The 18449-nt window shown below is 41.2% G+C and overlaps 1 long non-coding RNA gene across 2 annotated transcripts in view; it reads right to left on the bottom strand.

The window, feature by feature from the left end:
• Positions 1-1961: 1961 nt before the first annotated feature.
• LOC123606461 overlaps positions 1962-18449 on the bottom strand; it is a 283317-nt gene continuing 266829 nt past the window's right edge. Inside the window, exons 5-8 of one of the 2 annotated variants that reach the window (XR_006716295.1) lie at positions 16999-17131; positions 12929-12986; positions 12695-12837; positions 1962-3889 (exon numbers count right to left, since the gene is read on the bottom strand). This is a non-coding gene — a long non-coding RNA (uncharacterized LOC123606461). Of the gene's footprint in view, positions 3890-10005; positions 12838-12928; positions 12987-16998; positions 17132-18449 lie in introns of those variants that run through there. The other variant, XR_006716294.1, reaches the window with a different exon arrangement.

Genomic DNA, 18449 nt, shown 5'->3' with positions numbered 1-18449 from the left:
TTCCATAAAGCACAAAGACAAGTCAGTTAGAAGAAAAATCCTAAAGTCTAATGGTCAAGAAGGATGTAAAACAACGTGGCTATCTCATCTTGAAACCTCTTGATTTTATTGGGCCAATTTAAGAGAAAGCTTAATTTTTGCAAAGGCAATTCCAAACACAATCACGATAAAGTTTTTTTTTTTTTCTCTCTCTCTCTCTACAGAGACTACCAAGTGAGTATCTCCTTAGAAAACAGACATGGATGTTGGCAGCTAATGCTTAACAGTATGTCATTTTAATACTTATTGGTCAAATAATATTGATCTTAGATTAACAAGTAAGACCTTGAAGTCCACTCTTTAGCGCCTTGCATTTTGGACGGTTGGGGTGCGACTCTCGTTCATATGCTCCAAAAAAAAAAAAAAGTTATAATTGTAGGCCTGGAGGGTGAGAAAGAAAGACCTTAGAGACAAACAGAGGCACTGCTGGAATGGTTTTAACATTGTTTGAGCTGAGCACTAAAAAGTGTGTACCTGACCAAATGCATTTGAAGCCTAATCCTATGTTGGAGACTTGTGAATTACACAAAAGGGGAGAGGAACTGCACATAATAATCCCCACCTGTTTTATTTCAGTGATATGAACAGGCAGTTTTCCTGTCACAGACAGGAGCGCTCTCAGGACTGTTGGAGGCCCATTTGTGGGCAGTAATTCTGGCATGGATATATGGTGGGAAGAGTACAGGGTGGTTGGTAACTGTCAGGGTGCTGCAGAGGGCAGGCAGCAGTGTTAGTGTGCAGAAGGGGCAGGATAGGTAATATTTCCCATCTGGCCCACCCCTTCTGCAGCCCCAGAGAATCAACCTCATAGTTTCCAGCTTCAGAGCTTGGGTGGAGGTGAGAGAGGCCCAGACAGGCAGGAGATTTATGTCATTTCTTTACCTTTCTAGTTCCCTCTGCCCTTCTTTAATTAGCCCCATTTCACAGATGTGGGAGCTAACACATGGACCTCAGTACATAGACCACTTTGGTGTCTGGGAAAGGGAGAAGGATGAAATGCAGGTGTTCTAGCTTCCCATCTCCCAGGCAACCGTGGGGGCTGGTGATGCGAATGGAGAAAGCGTTGGGTTTGGGGTTGGTTTCCCAAGACAGGCTCGCTTGTACACGGTAATGTTTCTGCTTCTGAGGCTCATTTGGTCAATGAGGTAGGTGGGATTTTCATGTGACAGACAAGGCTTGAGAGATTCAACTTCGGGCAAGTCTGAGGGTTCTGAAGGCAGCAGTCCCAGGATTTCTTGATTTCCCGCCAGTGTTCTTTGAACAGACTCCTTTCTCCAGTCTAATAACTTTCTCTTAAATTCTGAATACTTTAACCCTTGCTTGTAGTAAATGTATTTGTAGTTCTAAAATGTGTCTATTTCCCACAGAAATCTAGCGTGCGAAGGCGAGAATCGATACTAAAGTACTCTTTTTTTATTTTTAAAATGGGTTTTAAAGGCCTATTGTGGGGGGAACCGAGTTGTCAATGTGACCCGGAGGCGCAGTGGAGATCAGGATTCTATTGGTTGCCACAGCGGGCCCGGGCACAGCCACAGCTGACTCACGTGTGAGCCTTATCATGCAAATCCGAAGGCTGGGCATGCGCACTGCATCTCGGGTGTGGGGGCGGGGGTACCCGCCTCCGTCTCTTAGTTGGGACCAAGACTTCCAGATGCGCAATAATTAGGTTTCCTCATTAAACAAAGGTCTCCCCATCATTCCCCTCCTCCCACCGTTCTCAGCCGCCGGAGCTCCTTGCAAACCAAGCTGATTACCCGTCCCCCCGCACGCCCCAATCTCTCATATACAGACTTCGGTCCACGGCTTCTATTTGTTAGGGCCTCCCCGAATTTTGGGGTCCTTTACATACCTCTCCATTATTCCCTTTCTTTGGGCCAACTTTAAAGGATATTAAGATCTGATTCTCTCTTCATTTTAGGTCCCCTCCCTCATCTCTCCTCAATTAAGAGAAAAAATTCCCCAGAGGTTGGTGCGACGGGAAGAGTACCAGCATCGCTGCTCCCCATTCTCTTTGGGGCTTCGGCCATCTCCACCTCCCCAACACCCCCCCCCCCCCCCCGGCCATGTGGATTTCAGTCCAAAGTGCAGGAGCGTTGGATGGACCAAGAACTCTATGGGCAGTAGAGCCGGTCACCAGTCAAGCCGGACGGCGCACTCCCAAGCACGAGCCCCGGCCGCTAAGAAGCCCAAGGCCAGCACCTGCAAGCCCGCCTGCGTGGGTGGCGGCTGCTCCGCGGCTTCCAGCCCCCACCTCTCAGGAGAAGCGCCTGACTCAGGGAACGCCTGCAGGGATGTCCTCTAAACCTCTCCAAGACCCCCAGTGAGGGCACGGAGACCCCAGAGATCCATCTCCTTGGAGCAGAATGGTCTTTTCTGGAAAGGGATCTCAGTGGGCGACAAATAGCCACCATTACGCTCTAAGCCTCCCGCGGGAAAGCTCCGAGTCTGGGCGCTGAGCTCTGGCAGACCCGCGTGCGGCGTCGCGCGGAGGACCGCGCCCACACGCGCTCCCGGAATCGCAGTGAGCTCATTCTCCCCGGTAGGAACGGGCATCGCTCCTCTGGCTTTCAATTACTCTCAGCTTACCTGCAGGGAGAGCAGACTTGTATTTTTCCTCCGAAAAACCTCTTACCCTCGATTCCCCCAGATTTCCCCTTCCCCCTCAACCGACCTTAGCCCAAAGAAGGGCGAGATAGCGGCTTGATTCTTTGATATGACACGAATAGTTGTTGCATCATGTAACTTCCTGCATCTTGGTTTTAATTTGCCGTGAACCAAACAAAGATATTTGCAATTTTAAAATAAGCACTCGATTTAATAAATGGGAACATTGTGCAGGGAAGACTATGCTCCCCCCCACCCCCAGAAGACGTTATTAGCTCTGACAGCATGCCGCTCAGGTTTGCGGAGAGGATTTTGTAAAGGGATGACAGACAGGAAGGCCAGCAATCATGGGCTCCTTGGGCTGAAGCTTTTTTTCTTTCTTTCTTTCTTTCTTTCTTTTTTTTTTTTTTTTTATCAGAATGTTCTGTTCGATGCCATTTATCCTTGATGATAGAAAATTGCGCTGTTGCCAGGACGCTGCTGCTGCCGCTGAAATAGAGGGCAGGAGCCACATTTCCATTTTCCGGCTTGAAAGCTATTCAAATGAATTTGTGGAGAGGTGGGGGGAACGTCTAGCGATAAACAAATGAGAATAAATCGAGTTCCCCTTTCCATTCTTTCCTTTAAATGGGTACTCTTCATTTCCGATATAAAGATTTTTGTTCATCAGTGTTTAGGAATACCTGGGAGATAGTGTGAGCCAACGTATAATTTATTTTGATGTTCTTAAAGTGACTAACCACGTAAACATTTAAAAGGGATGCGTGTCTAAACATATATAAAGTATAAGAACTATACATACATAGATCCCGTACATACATACCTTCACACAATTCCAAAATACAATGGAAGATCAACTCTTCAGCAGAGTTTCAATCGAATACAATTTGCAAGCAATGCTGGCTGTTGGTAGTTGTGGACTTCTTGCTAGTTGTGTATATGCAAGGATTGTTAGATGGGATCATTTTTTAAAGCCCTCCCCATATTATATATTTCAGAATGCTATGTAATTTTATTACTCTGTGGGTCTTAACTGATTTAAACACCCTCCCCTCCAAAAAAAAAAAAAAAAACTGATGAAAGTCACCCTTTGTTATGTGCTTCTTTCAAATTAATTTTCCAAATTTACCTTTAAAGTTTTCTAAGTTAGCAAATACAAGTCAAAAGAGTAGGTAAACCTTACTTGTTAACGATGTGAAGAGAGGCTGAAACCTGCACTTCCCTTCCTTAGAATTTCGATTTTCTGCTGGATTAAAAAGATCACATATTAATAGGAACTTAAGGAATCATGCCCAAAACATGAAGTTTTAAAAATGAGAGCTTAAAAAAATACAACCCATGAGAATATATACATACATATTAGCAATGTCTTGGCAGAAACTGTAAAACTTACAGGGCTCCCACTGCGCTTTAATAAGTAACTTTTACTAAATTCTAACTCCTATATTTTGCAAAGTCAGACACCGGCGGTTAGAAATTTTTCAGCAATATAAAGTCCTTTAAAATACAGCGACTAATTGTACTTGAGTTTTCAGGTGGTCCTTTAAACTTCGGGAAAAAACACCCTGCAATATTTTAAAACTTAACATTTTGAAAATGAATTGTGGGTCTCTAACTACTATCCTTTTTAGCTACAGGATGGTTTCCGAGTGATAGGCCACCGCTGTGCAAACCAGGGCTGCAGAAAGAATAATAGTGTAAAAATAGGGAATGAGAGGGGGAGGGTGGGTGGGCTGATACTGATGTTGGGAGCTTTTCCAACAGAATTTTCGGGCTGAGTCCCTCAGCCAGCCAAGATTCCTAGTTACCGATTCCGGAATAATCCCTGTTCAACGGAAAATTTCCTTGTTAACAAATTATCATGATAATGAGAAAACAATTATCAACACCGCCAGCTGTAGCTAAATAAAGCAAGGACAGTCCAGTTTGCTAGTGTTTGTTGTGATTAAAACAACTGGAGGTGAGCGTAGCGTGTTTAGGCACTGAGAGAGATTCCTCCTCCCTTATCTTGGCCCTGGGAATTGTATTCCCGACAAAAAGCTTCACCAGCGGGCTGCTTATCCAGTTGAGGCAATTCACCGGGTTCCTTGCTGAATTCCCTCTCCAGGTGGGAGCTCGGGGCAGGCAGCGGGAGTCCGGCGCCGCCAGGACGCAGAAGCGAAAGTTTGAGCTCTCGGGCGGGGCTGCGAGGACTGCAGCAGAGGAGACCCCTGGCCTCGCACTCCTGGCCCTGGAGACAGCCTGACTCCAAGCTCCCCGCCGCTCCGCAGGGGACAGGCGTATTGGACGTTACGCAAAAGGAGGTGGAACCTCCATGGGTGTCAGGGCGGGGATACGCGTGGGAAGGCCCCTGGGTCCCCGCCTTAGGGTCCTATCTAGACCTTTATCCCCAGCGTGTCATGAGGTGTCTTCTTCTTGCGCCACTTTTTGGGCTTTGGCCACGTAGCCTCCAGCTGGGTTTGGAGAGACTTGGTGAAAGGGGGAAAAAATGGTCTTCGAGCACTAACCTAAAGGAACTTGGAAGAGCGAACAAGACGAAGGTGCTCGCAGGAAAAAGCAGGGCTTAGCTTAGCAGTGAGTGGGCTGTTGGAGTTGGGGACTTCTTGTTGTGCGAGTGTCTTTGTGTGGCTAGGCGTGCAGAGTTGCGGAGAAGGTGAGTTTGGGGTGGAATTACGTAAACCAAGAGTGGAGACCGTGGGGTCACATCCCTGACTGAGGGAACCTCCGCCCCTACCCCCGCAATCCGGTTGGTTCTCCCCTGCTATACCGAGTCCCTAAAAACTGCAGCGCCCTCTTCTAGGCAATGCAGATGAAATCACAGTCAGGTTTGGCGGAGGGGGGCTTTCTCTACCCCTCCAAGAGGTGTATACATTAAGCATTAAAAACGAGAGTGATTTTTCCTTCACCTTCGGAGATCCCAGGAATATAAGACTTACCTTTTTTTCTCAAGAAAACAACGAGCACCTCTGAAAGGCTGCAGAAACACTCTTTAGGGGTTCCGGCATCCAGGAATGTCACACGCGGTGGAAATACAAAAGCTCATTTTGATATTTTGGAAGATTTTCCCTTCTTTTAAATTCCCTGCATAAATGCCTGGTTGTAACGCAAAAGGGCTTTAGTGTGAAAACATGCAGGGTTCCATTCTCTTATTATGTGTACTAGCAGCTGCAAAACATTCCCAATGAGCTAGAAGGTCATTGTGGAGACTTATTAATATGACATTTAGTGCTGGCCTCATCAATTAGCCAAAAGCCTTGCCCCAGAAAATGAGAAAAGAGAAAGCAGAGGTGTTTAAAAATGCAAAGGACTTTAAATTCTGCATTGCTTCCCAAATCCCAAATAACTTTTCATGGTTATCCTTTGGACTGTTCACCCACCACATTCCTATTCTGTTTCCCCTGTGTTCCAGGGCTGCATCTCCACTTATTTCCGAAGTCTCCAGAGCTCTGAGATGTGCAGGGCAAACAGTAAAGAATCACATTAATCCTGCTTTGATCTCCAAAGGGAGATCGTAGCAAAAATGAGGTCACCACACGGATAGGCACTGCTGTGAAAAGGAGCCCCCTCCCCTTTCTCTCTCTCTTTCTTTTTTCTTTCCTTTGTGTGTGTGTGTTTCTATAAGATATCTTTCTTGGCTTCAGGACATCCACTGCTAGTTGGCAAACTGGAAAGTGTCAGTGTGAACTATAACTTTTTATTTAAAAGCTCAAGGATTAAGCATCTTAGATGGAGCCATTTATTTGTCTTACAGATCTAGATACTGGAGTGTATGTACTCCTCTTGTCTACCTGGTTATCTACATAAATACACTGGACCACTTTCCAAATGCATGCCCCAAACACAACCTCCACAGGAACTTAATTGCCTGAAAAAAAGTTATTATTCCCTCTGCCTTTCATTACCCCTGCATCCTGTAGGCATAGAATAAGAGTAGTTAATCTGCTTAGATAATTTAAGACTTAAATATTAGAAGGACTATATTGACAATTTCAAATTTGAGTCTGAGTGCTTTGGCTAAGCAAAGCTTAGGGGATGACAGATGTGATAAAAGAACTGCCAAAAACTAGACTTTATTAAAATTAAAAAAGTATGATGTTTTTGTGGCTTTGAAAGAAATGATTGTTATAGTGCTCACTCAATCCAAATGTGTCCCTAAACAAACAACTATAGGGTATTTTATTTTATACTACCTGATATTTATACACACAATACAGTATTTCACTCTGCTTGCATATGCACACACACGTTCTAGTGCTTTTCAAACCACCTCCCATATATATAAATACAGTTAATCAGTTAGTATAGTTAGTATAGCTGAGCTACGTACTCAACACGAGTGAGGTGTACATAATCATAAACATTTGTGCTATGTGCACATCCTTCCCCTCATTTCTCAATTTTTTGTCAGCTCATCAACATCATATAGCAAGAAGCTGCTTATGAAGCTGTAGCTGCTGTCCAGCTTTTTTCAGAACTTGTTGAATGGGAGGAATACCTGCAGATATCTGAATGTGTTTTTAAAAAATGCTATTCTGTTTTACATCATCCCTATTAGAGTTGATTTTCATTTAATCTCGGTGGGCCAGCCTCCATGGCAGCCCAATTCACACTGACACGGAGGCTACCCAAATGCTTCTTCTACACATAGGACAGAGTGCACTAAGCTGCTTTGCATCAAATATGTCCTTTTAAGGTGATTTTAGACAACCAGTTTGGGAACAGCTTGGAAGGTGGACTACCATGGAAAGAAAGCGATCAGGAAGGAAGAAAGCAAAGAGAGAAAGCAGGTGAAGGAAAAAAAAAAACCCATGAGTGATTACTTAGGCTGAGAAACCTTTTGTGGCCATAGATCCTATCCTGTGAATTGCTGAGGTTATTTTCAAACTCAGTGTCTGTTCTCACCTTAGTGGCCTCCCTTTTCCTTGATCCATTCCTCTAAATATGCTATCAGTAAGATCAGCTTCTGGAGAATTTGTAGTGGAAACTACCAAAATATTTTTTATAGGATGCTGGGGATATTTTATCGGATATAGATACATAAAGCACAGTGTTAAGCCTCTTAGGAATCCTCATCTTGGTGATAATTAACTGCAGAACGTTATTGTCATGTTCCTATGAGGTGATTTGTGTGTTGTTACTTGTGACTTAACCTGCCTCTACAGTTTATTTTATAAACTAACTTTACACATATTTTCAAGTAAAACATATTTTCTCTCTAGAAAAGCAACAACGTTTGATACTTGTTGGTCCTTAATGATGGAAATAAGCATTACATCTTAATTAGCTTTAGTTTTGCTAAAAATTCTAATTTCTTCAATCTGCTCTTTTCCTTTCACCAGAATCCCAAGGGTCTAGTATGTCGTATGTGTGTAAGGAGAGGAGAGAATAGGCCTCCTTGTCTTTTTAATTAAAGTTTATGCAGCTTGTAGAAAGTAGTAATTTTCTAGAAAATTAGATCATTTTAGATCACTGTAGTTTTACTCTACTATTTTAACCATGGTTCTAAGCAAATCTTGCCCTTTAAAAACCTTCAATTATAAAGAAAGAATACTGAAGAAGTACTCTGAATTTAAATTATTCAGATTTAGCAATCTGACCCTACCTCCATGAGAGTAGTTATAAATGAAGTATTCTACCATGTATGCATGGCATGACAGCCCAAGTTGGTTTCTACACAGCATATCAGAGTGACCGACAGCAGTTCCCATCTCTCCTTGTTGGAAATAGTATTACTCTTACCTCTGTCCTAATTCTAGGGGTTATGATTCACATGCACAAAGGGACTTCTTAAGTCACTGTTCTTTTTCTCAAGTTGGAAGTCAGATTTACCCAGAAAGCAATCAAGGTATTGGACTATAGGATTAAAAAAAAAAAAAAAGGATTACTTTAAGTATATTCACCTAAGATTTTTAGAGGTCTCCTATTGCCTATAAAGCAAAGACAAACTCCATTTGGGGTTTGGGGCATTCCTGTGGAGGCTTAGAGCTTAGAGGTGAGGATCTTGGGTTCTCGAGTCAAACTGCTACATAATCTTGAGCAAATTATATTTCTTCTCTGAGTCCTCAGTTTTCTTTTTGTACAACTGGAATGACAATAGAACTGACTTATTTGGTAATGGTGGAATTAAATGAGATAAATGACTGTAAAATCCTTAGTAAGGTGCTTTGTGAAAAGTACTAGCTAATGCTTACCATTAACATTAATATAATGCTTAACAAGGCCTTTTGGTTTCTCCTTCTGCATCTCCTTCTGCTATTCCCTTATTCTAGAAAGCCCTCCCTGGCTCATTGTGCATGAGGCTATGTTCTCAGCTCTCCAGCTTTGCTCAAGTAATAACCCTCCAAAAGTCTTCTCTGATGCTTGAAATTAGGTGTCTGTCTTTACGACTACATAGCACCCACTGCTTATTTCTTTTATAGTATTTGTAGTTTTGTGGGTTTTTTGTCATTGTTGCTTTATTAACCTGTGTCTCCCTAAGTAGACAATAAGCTGTGGTGTAAGTGCCATGTAATATTTATCTTCCGTTTTCAGCGCTTATAACTGAACCTGATGGATAGTAAATACTTAATATATGTATGTTGGATGAATAAATACTCAATCTTTCTGTTTTGTTTGCATTTATAACTAAGTTGTAGTTAGATGGATTCTTCTACATTTAGTTTACTTAGTGTGCCTCAAGGAGAGTACTCAAAGAGACCTATCGTTCCCATAAGTAACATTATGAAGAGTTTTGGTTGTGGGCTCTGTAATGAATTGTTGGTGTTTTCAAGACAAAATATCTTCAGCTAGCTTCTCAATTTAATTGAAGAGCTCATGAACAAGTTGGGTTTACCTGTGAAATCCTTAGACATTTGACCATACTATTCAATGTATGGCTTTTGTATATTCCTTGGATAGTGATTTAGATTATCTACATGATTATCTACATGAGTGTTCATAGTTAAGTTTCAACTATCACAATGTGCTGGACAACTGGCTTCCAATTAATCCAATTGTGCCACTGGTTTAAGGGACATATGTATATGTAAAAGTCATTAACAGAGATTGCATGGATCATAAGTATCTTCAAAAGACCATTTAGGCTTATTTGACTGACATCTTGGGTTCATACAACTCTAGAACAGAAATACAGAGAAACCTTCATTACAGCAGGCTAATTTGAGGGAAGGTCAGTATACACCATAATATGTCAGAATTAGAGAATACTGTGTGTAACCTACCATATAGAAAATATTTGCTCAGTTCATGATCTCACAGTTTGTGAGATCGAGCCCAATGTCAGGCTCTGACCTGACAGCATGGAACATGCTTGGGATTCTCTCCCTGTCTCTCTGTACACCACCCCCCCTTGCCTATGTGCTCTCTCTCTCTCTCTCTCTCTCTCTCTCTCTCTCAAAATACATAAATAAACATTAAAAAATATATTAGGAAATATTTACATAATCCAGGGACCAATATTCTGTAGCCAAGACCTTATAACTTGGGTCTGCTTTAATGAGTAGGCCAGGATTCTTTGTAATCGTTTCATTAATTGTCAGAAACAGTTATTACTGGAGTGTTTGAAAGCAGTTTGTTTTCTTAAGATTAATCACCCCCTGCAAAGCTCACTTAATTAGATTTGTTAACTCTCTCACTTCCACCAAAGGAAAAGTTCAGTCAATTCCCCATCTTGGAATTACCAAATGTTTCCAAGGCTCAGGTCTAAATTAACTAGATTTTCCTGGAACAACTTAATAAATACATGAGTTATGTGATAATAATGATGATTCCTACTGTTCTGTTCATGTAAACCATAATTGATTTTATAATTTTTCTCTCTCCCCCTTGAAAATAAAATGAAGCAATACAAAATTTAAAAATAAATTCATTTCATTGTGAGAACAATAGAATTTCCATTGATGAAGAAATACTATGCTCTTCAAACTAAAGAACGAAGTAAATAATTTGATTGCAAGTCGAATGAATGAGTCTCACAGAAGCTGCAAGAAAATCTTGGGAAAGGTCATGTGGTCTATTTTCTTGCACTCAGGCAGGGCACTCCTCTGCCATCACAGAGTCAACATTACTCAAAACCTAGTACAGCTCTAACCCTGCACTTACATGTTCCCATGAGGCATTTCATTTCCTGGCTCAGACAAAGGAGGTCAAAGAAAGGAAAGGAATGGAGAAACAGGAATTTGTATTTTGCAACTGGCATAAGACAATACAGAGAATGGGATCCTAAGATTAGGAAACTGTAGATAACTAGTCAGGGAAGTGGTAAAGTTTGCTGTGCAAATGGATCTTTGCATTTCTGCCACCTCTTTTGTGGCACTTCCCATTTATATGTGCCCCACATCTTTCCATGAAGGCTTTGAAGCGGCTTTAATAACTGACATGTAAAAACAAAATGGATTATTTTACTCTTCTCTCTCTCACTTTAGACTCATGCTATGGAGTTGCTCACAGCAAGATATTTCTGCCAATGGAACTAATCTTTTACTAGTTTTATGATTAACAAAATGACATGCATAATAATCCCTTGCTTTCTTTTTCCTATGTAGATAATATTGGTCCAGGAAAAGACAGCCTTTTTCTTCCCTCTCAATATCAGAATCAATTTTTGTCACATAAATATGGCCTAAATAGTCCATCTATCAACCATATTTAAAAGATATTCAAACAAGAGTCTACAACTTCTCTTGGAAGCCTATTCCTTGTGGTTGCTGAAAGGATAGTGTGAAAACTTTTTATTGTTTTAGATTGGACCTCCCAAGCCTGACTGTGAATTTTTATGCCTGAGTACCTAAAATACTCCAAGAAAAACATAGCTCAAACCACCACATTTTGCTTGCTTTCAGGTTCAAACCCTATAAAACCACCACATTTTGTATGGTTTCCACACCAAACCATAAGCTGGCATGAGATCCCACTAGATGCTCTGTTCAGGTCTAATTGAGATGTTTACCAACCTTGACAACATTTTTGGCTAACTTGTCACTAATTTGGAATGCAGGTGAAGCAAGCTGAGTTCTCAGCAATAATTTCTTCATTTGGATCCCTTTACTTGGCAACCCTACCCCCAACCCCTGCCACCAACTAGAGGCAAGAGCCATTGCATTGTCTTGGGTCAGTCATTATTCCTTCCTCTGTGACATTCTACTGATGCTTGCCTTGCCTTGGACCTTAGTCTTCCCTTCAAAACTTAGTTCTGCACTTTGAGGCTAATTGGATAAATCCACTTTTGCTAAGGTGCTAATAGATTTAAAAATTCTTAGGGAATGCATAGGGCACTAGATTGTAAGGTCCTTGTGGGCAGGCATGGTCTCTTGCTGGCCATTTAGAGTTGCCAGATCAAATACAAGATTTTTATTTGCTAAATCTGGCAACCCTATAGACATTGTATTTCCATCTTCTAAAAACCCCTGCACAGCAGGTGCTCAATAAATAATGGTTGACTGACTGAATGAAAGTAGTTGAGGGGTATATATCTTGGAATCTTTTGATTTGCTCTAAATTATATTGCATAGGGAGCTGGCTTACTGTGTAGGCTTGAAGCTATTTTTATATGATCTTAGGCTTCTGACTTTTTGATGGAAACTGAGGTGTGCCAGTTCTGCATTTTGTGTGACAATTGTTCTAGAAGGGCATCCTTCTTTGGAGGAGCCTGTGGCATAGAAAGGGGTGAGGAAGAGAATACCTGCTGTTAGATCCTAGTTCACTATGACAGAGCAGTCCCATCAATTGAGTTGGGAGGCCTTGAGAGAGAGGGGAAGAGTCTTGCTGTCTTTCTTTCCTCGCCAGATTGGGGATCTCCCTTGGTAATCACAAATATACAAATAGGAGCCTCCTGGGAGTTCACAGGTATGGGGAGGACAAGTAATAATAGTAGTTTGGGCTGACTAGAATATTTTATAAATAGTCCTAATGCTCCCAAAGTCATCATCATGAGGATTCTTAAGGCCTCTGTGGATGGGGGAATGCTGTCTCAACATGTTTATTTGATAATTATGTTAAATTATCAATTACATTTATTATTGAAACTGCTGTAAAATCATCAGGGTTCTCTTACTTTAAGAGCGAGGGGCCATTGGATACAAAGGCAGTGTTGACTTTTTCTTCCTTTATTGCATCTACTGTTTCTTCAGGAAGTTTCCAGAATATTCCCAGTACTTTATTATGCTTCTCCTTGGTGTTGGTCAGTCAGTATTTCTCCTAAAAATGTGGTTTGGAAAGTTAAGGAATTAGTGAGTAAGGTTCTTGCTCTTCAGGGACCTCCTGAATATATCAGATATTAGCATGTTACCTATTTATGTAGAGCTGCGACTAAAGCTCATGGCAGGTGTATCTTCCTGTATTAGCTGCTGCTGAAAGACAAGAGAAATACTTTAACTTTGACACAAGTCAACTCTGAGCCAGACTAAGCCTAGAATTCACATTTCCACCCACACATTCCCTCAAGTTCTGCTTCGTGAGTGGATTATCTCTGATGCTTGTTTATCTGATTTCTAGAATCTACTTCTGTCCTCAGGCACATTGTCAGATAGAGGAAAACTATGTGCTGTCTGGCTACTGAATTCTGTCCCTCTAACAAAACAAGGTCGAAATGACTTAAAATCTCATCCAGGAAGAGTGCTCTCAAAGGTGTAGAATTTTGGTTTCCTACGCTTGATCATTAAAAATGTGGGTTTTGCAAATGAACAAACAAACAAAAGCAGAAACAGACCCATAAATACAGAGAACAAACTGGTGTTTGTCAGAGGGGAGGAGGTAGGAGATGGGCAAAATGGGCAAAGGGTAGTGGGGGACACAGGCTTCCAGTTATGGAATGAGTAAGTCAGGGGGATGAAAGGCACAGCATAGGGAATATAGTCAATGTAATGTAATAGCATTGTATGGTGACAGATGGTAATTATACTTGTGGTGAGTACAGCATCACATACAGAACTATGGAATCACTATGTTGTATACCTGAAACTAATGTAACATTTTGTGTCAACCATAGCTCAATAATAAAAAGAAATAACAAGAAAAAGAAAATGATGGGACATTTTAAAAAACTGTGGGTATTGGAGTCAAATCTACCTGGCATGGAATCTTGGATCGGGCTCTTCAGTAGCTTCAATCAAGTTCTCTACTCTTCTAAATTCTAGTTTCCCAGTATGGAAAGGAGAGATAATTATAGTATCTACTGCATAGGATTATTAGAATTAAATGATCTATTACATGGAGAGTCTAGCCCATACATAGCAAGCGCTCAACAAATGACAGCCATTATTGTTCAGAGTCTGGAACAGAAGATTTTCTTTTTAAACAGAATCTCAGAATGTTTCTGTTCAACAAACACACCTGTGTGGCCTGGATTCTGGTTGTGGGCCATGATAGAAACTGTGGCAGTAATGTCCCTGCACCTGGTTGGCCACATTCCTGGCTCCTTCCCTGAATGTCCAGCTTCTGGTTTAACTGGAAGTTAGGATGCAGGGCCGGGACACCCTTGCACCCTGTTTCATAGCCACAACTAGAGCCCAGTAGGAAGGTGGGTGAGAGCTGGTACCAACCCCAATTGCTTCTGAAATTGCTGGCTGCTTCTCTGTACCTAACTTTTATGGGTTGGGTGTTTTGGGGACAGTACATTCCCAGTGCTGTAGAGGAGGTGGCTGAGCCCACTGCCTGAGGCTGTGCTGGGTTTCTGGCCCTGCCCCCAAACTTCCAAGTGCTCTTCTGGCTCAACCAGAAGTTCAGGTGTGGGGTGGCCTGGGAGAGTGGGTGGGGTGCAGTGGAAAATACTTGAGCAATGAATCTAGAGGCCCTGGGGAAGTGTTTTTGGTTTTGTTTTGGTTTTTGGTTTTTGGCTTCTAAGTGGGATTTTACTTTATGCCATTTGTCCCTTCTACTTCTTCTGGGCTTCCCAAGGGTTTCCATCCCACCAGGAGTGTAAAGGCCACTGCGGGTGAGTTGTGAAAAGAGAGATTAGAAGAAGAAGGAAAAAGTTGAGATGGTTCCTCCCTTTAGCAGAGTCTCTTCTGGCATCTCTTGACGTTGTCTCTCTTCCTAGCATTTTTGATCTTTTTAGTCTTTCTAGAATGGTCGTTCACTTCTGGTTGTCCACAGAAATAGAACCTGAGGTTAAAACACTGAGAGAACCTCACAATTCTTCTTTTTTCATCTTTGTTCACCTTTCCCATCCTATCTTCCATTCTCTTTAGTATTCTTCTTTCTTAGAAAATAGGTCCAGGGAGCTTTTCAGAAGAACAGCAGGAAAAAACAAACAAAACAAAACAGAGGGAAACTAGGCAATAAAGTAAGGAAGATGGAGAGGAGGAGGAAGGGGGGGCGGTGACCCCCTCAATCCCAAGTTAACAGGAAATGGTCCTGAGTTAATACAGAGCTGGCAAGGCTTCCTGTCTTACTTAAACTACAGAAAGGAATTGGCTGAAATTTGATAAAATTGTAAAGGAAAATCCGAGGGGGAAAACCCTCCACAAGAGTAGTGATGATATTAAACCACTCAACATGTTAAGGAAGTCTGGCTATACGCCTGCAGATGACCTATCCAGATAGACTAAGAGGATTAAATTATCTCTTGATATTGGACTGTATGTGTAAGTGTGTGTGCGTGTGTGTGTGTGTGTGTGTGTGGTGATAGCTACGTGTATTTTAAATATAAGGTAAGAATTACCTATAAGCTTGTTAGAATGGGCTTTATTTTTTCTTAAGCATAAATTTAGTTCACATTTATTCGTTTGTTTATTTATTTACCAGCATATTCAAAACACACAACAATTCCGGTAGCATCAGAGCAAAATAAAAAGATGACTCCTCTATTCATGGAAGACTTAAATTAAATAGGAAGCCACCAAAATATGATAAAGCTAACTAACTTTAATCATAATGAGTGTACGGGGAATACGGAAAGGTAATAAAAAGAGTACAAACTTCCAGCTGTAAGACTAGTGAGATCTGAGGATCTAATGTATAACATGGTGATGGTAGTTGATAACACTGTATTGTATAATTAAGCATATAAATTTCACCAAAAAAGAAGATCAATATGTGAAGTGATGGATGTGTTAATTAACTAGGTCAGGGATCCTTTCACAATATACAAATCACCATGATGTATACTGTAAATATCTTACAATTTTGCTTTGTCATTTATATGCCAATAAAGTTAAAAAACTACTAAGAAGAGTAAATGTTTTCCTTTCAAAGGATTATATTACTGATATGGATTTGTATAATAAACTTTCTAAATGCTACTGCAATGGTAGAAGACACTGCTTGGAAAGAATCCTAGGTGTCTCATTTCCCCAGCAGAAGGGCAGCAGCTCATAGCCAGGAAGTGGCCACGTTTATCTTTGTGCCTCTCGTGCTGGGACAGGGCTGGGCACATATCAGTGTTTCTTGAGCTAAACCAAACTGGGGGAGAATAGTGAAGGGGAAATTCTGAGGAAAAGTGATTTAATTGTTTGCTTATTTTAGCATCCTTATGTCTGGGTGGTAATTGGATTTAGAAACCCACTCCCATTTTTCTCCTGACACTGAACTCCCAGAATATTCTAATTAAAACAATTTTTTTTGGTCCCCATTTATTGAGCACTTCTTATGTGTGAGGATTTTAAATATCCTGGGTGCTCAGTCCTCATCACAGGTGATACCATTTAACACTTACACAGGCCAGAGATGTGGGGATCCTGACTGTTGTACACAGCATCCTGCTCATTGCCAGGACTCAATACAACTTAAACAATAGCAGCAACAGCTGTGAGAAGAATCCAAGGACCAATTTGTTGGAATAAAGCAGAACAAGACTTTACCATATGGTAGATATATCTCAGATGGGTTTATTAGATGTAGGATGATTTTTCTTGTAGCCTAAGGGCTTTCTGGAGGGAATCTGAAATCTTTTCACTATGCCCACATCATTGCCAGATGTGGATATAGTGAAATAGACCTTATTCTGTGTGTGTGTGTGTGTGTGTGTGTGTGTTTGTGCACGTGCACATATGTGCGTGTGCAAAAGTAGCAAATTCTGATTCCCATAACAAGTTTCAGTTATCTCACTTTCACTTTCTTATGCAAAAATTTCTTCTTGAGCCTTTCAAATGTGCAGCAGGACTCTGTCCCTGCTCCATCAGAATATGTTATGGGTCATAATCATGTTCACCAAAATGTAAAACTAGAGGCAGTAAAAGAATGATAAAACATGGCAATTTCATAAAGGGCTTTGTTAGTCTTGTATTCTAACAGGATGTATTGGAGTGCTCCACCAAAACTTAAAAATTCATCGTGATTACTGATACCATTAATCAGAATTTGCCATGTGAACAGCTCAGAGCTCTGTTGTATTAAGCTGTCATGTGGTTGCAATCATACCTTTCTAACTGCCATCAGAGGTAACTGTCAGCAACACCATGTCTTCTCTCCAGTCTATTGCGGCTCCAGGTCCCCAGGGTTCCATCCTGAGTCCAAGGTGATTTGTACGGTACGCTAATGACCTGCTGATTGTCTGCACAAAAGCGTAATTGTACACTGTTCAGGCAACACTGTGATTCTACACAAAAGCAAAGGACTGTCTGGTGTCAAAATAATACCATAGTCTAACTTTGATAAAGGTTTTTTAACTGACTACAAGGTACTATTTGGTGCTAAAGCATGTGGCAGAAATAATGTTTATTCAAATAACTAACAAGTTGCCAGCAGGGGGAAATTTCAGGAGTGTGTGTGTGTGTGTGTGTGTGTGTGTGTGTGTGTGCAGGATGTTGTTTGATAGCTGTTTCTGTTCAGATTTTTGTTCTAATTTTGAAAGGTATAGAAACTAGCAAATATCTTTGTTTCAGTTAGATATTTATTCATGGCGCTGATTATCAATGTACATCTTAAATAAGATGTCACTGAAGGGTTTTCCTACTAGGTAATGAAAATGTGTGGTGAACACTATCTTGATCTATTTTCCTCTTTGTCTTTTGACCTACCTCTCTGATTTGCCTCAGTGAGCAGGTGAAGCCATCAATACTCTTCCATGGGTGTGACTGCCCCCATGTCTCCCCTCTAAACCTGAGGACAGAGGAGAGAACCTGTCCAGTGATGGAACAATTGAAAGTCACTAAAACCCTATCCTGCTCCTCTTTTCCCTGACCCCATGCTCTGCTAGCTGAAGTCTGGCCAGTTTGTGTGTGTGAAATCGGCTGGTTCTTCCCTACAGGGACTTGTCACTAAGTCATTTATCTGTTTAGTGATAGAGGAGAATTCCTGCTGAGACTCTGACCTGATTCCAAAGCTTGATTCCAAGACTTGACTTGTTTCATTTCTTCATTCATTTGTTTATGCTTTCACGCATTTGGTGATAGTTTTAAACCTGTTGTTATATACCAAACACTATGCTAACCAGGATGATAATGATGAATAAGATTTGGCCTCAGGTCTCAAGCCCCTTGTTGTCCTATAGGAGTCAACTGGCTATTACCAAATGCTTAAGAGACTACCAAGCATCCCTTGTCAGCTCAGTTCTGAAAGGATTTAAAGAGAATGTGAATTGCAACATGTTGGCAAAATGAAAGGTTCTCCATGGGACTGTATGCATATTTAGGGCAAGAAGCAAGTCTTGTCCTTGGAGTTATTTATGGCTCTGAGTGCAGGAAGGACATAGAGCACATGTTCTATAAATGTTGATTTTTTTTGAATTTTTGAATTGGAATCAAATTTTGGAATTTGGAAAAGAATCTTTAGCAATGGACAGTAAATTGAAGATGCCAAGAGTAGGGGCTTTGGGGTCAGCTATGAGTTTGGCCTCTACTGATACAGCTTCACTTAGTAGTCAGTAATGG

This window comes from Leopardus geoffroyi, chromosome A2 (genome assembly GCF_018350155.1).
Source record: "Leopardus geoffroyi isolate Oge1 chromosome A2, O.geoffroyi_Oge1_pat1.0, whole genome shotgun sequence".
Classification (NCBI taxonomy): domain Eukaryota; kingdom Metazoa; phylum Chordata; class Mammalia; order Carnivora; family Felidae; genus Leopardus; species Leopardus geoffroyi.
This window is presented reverse-complemented; position numbering and strand designations above follow the sequence as displayed.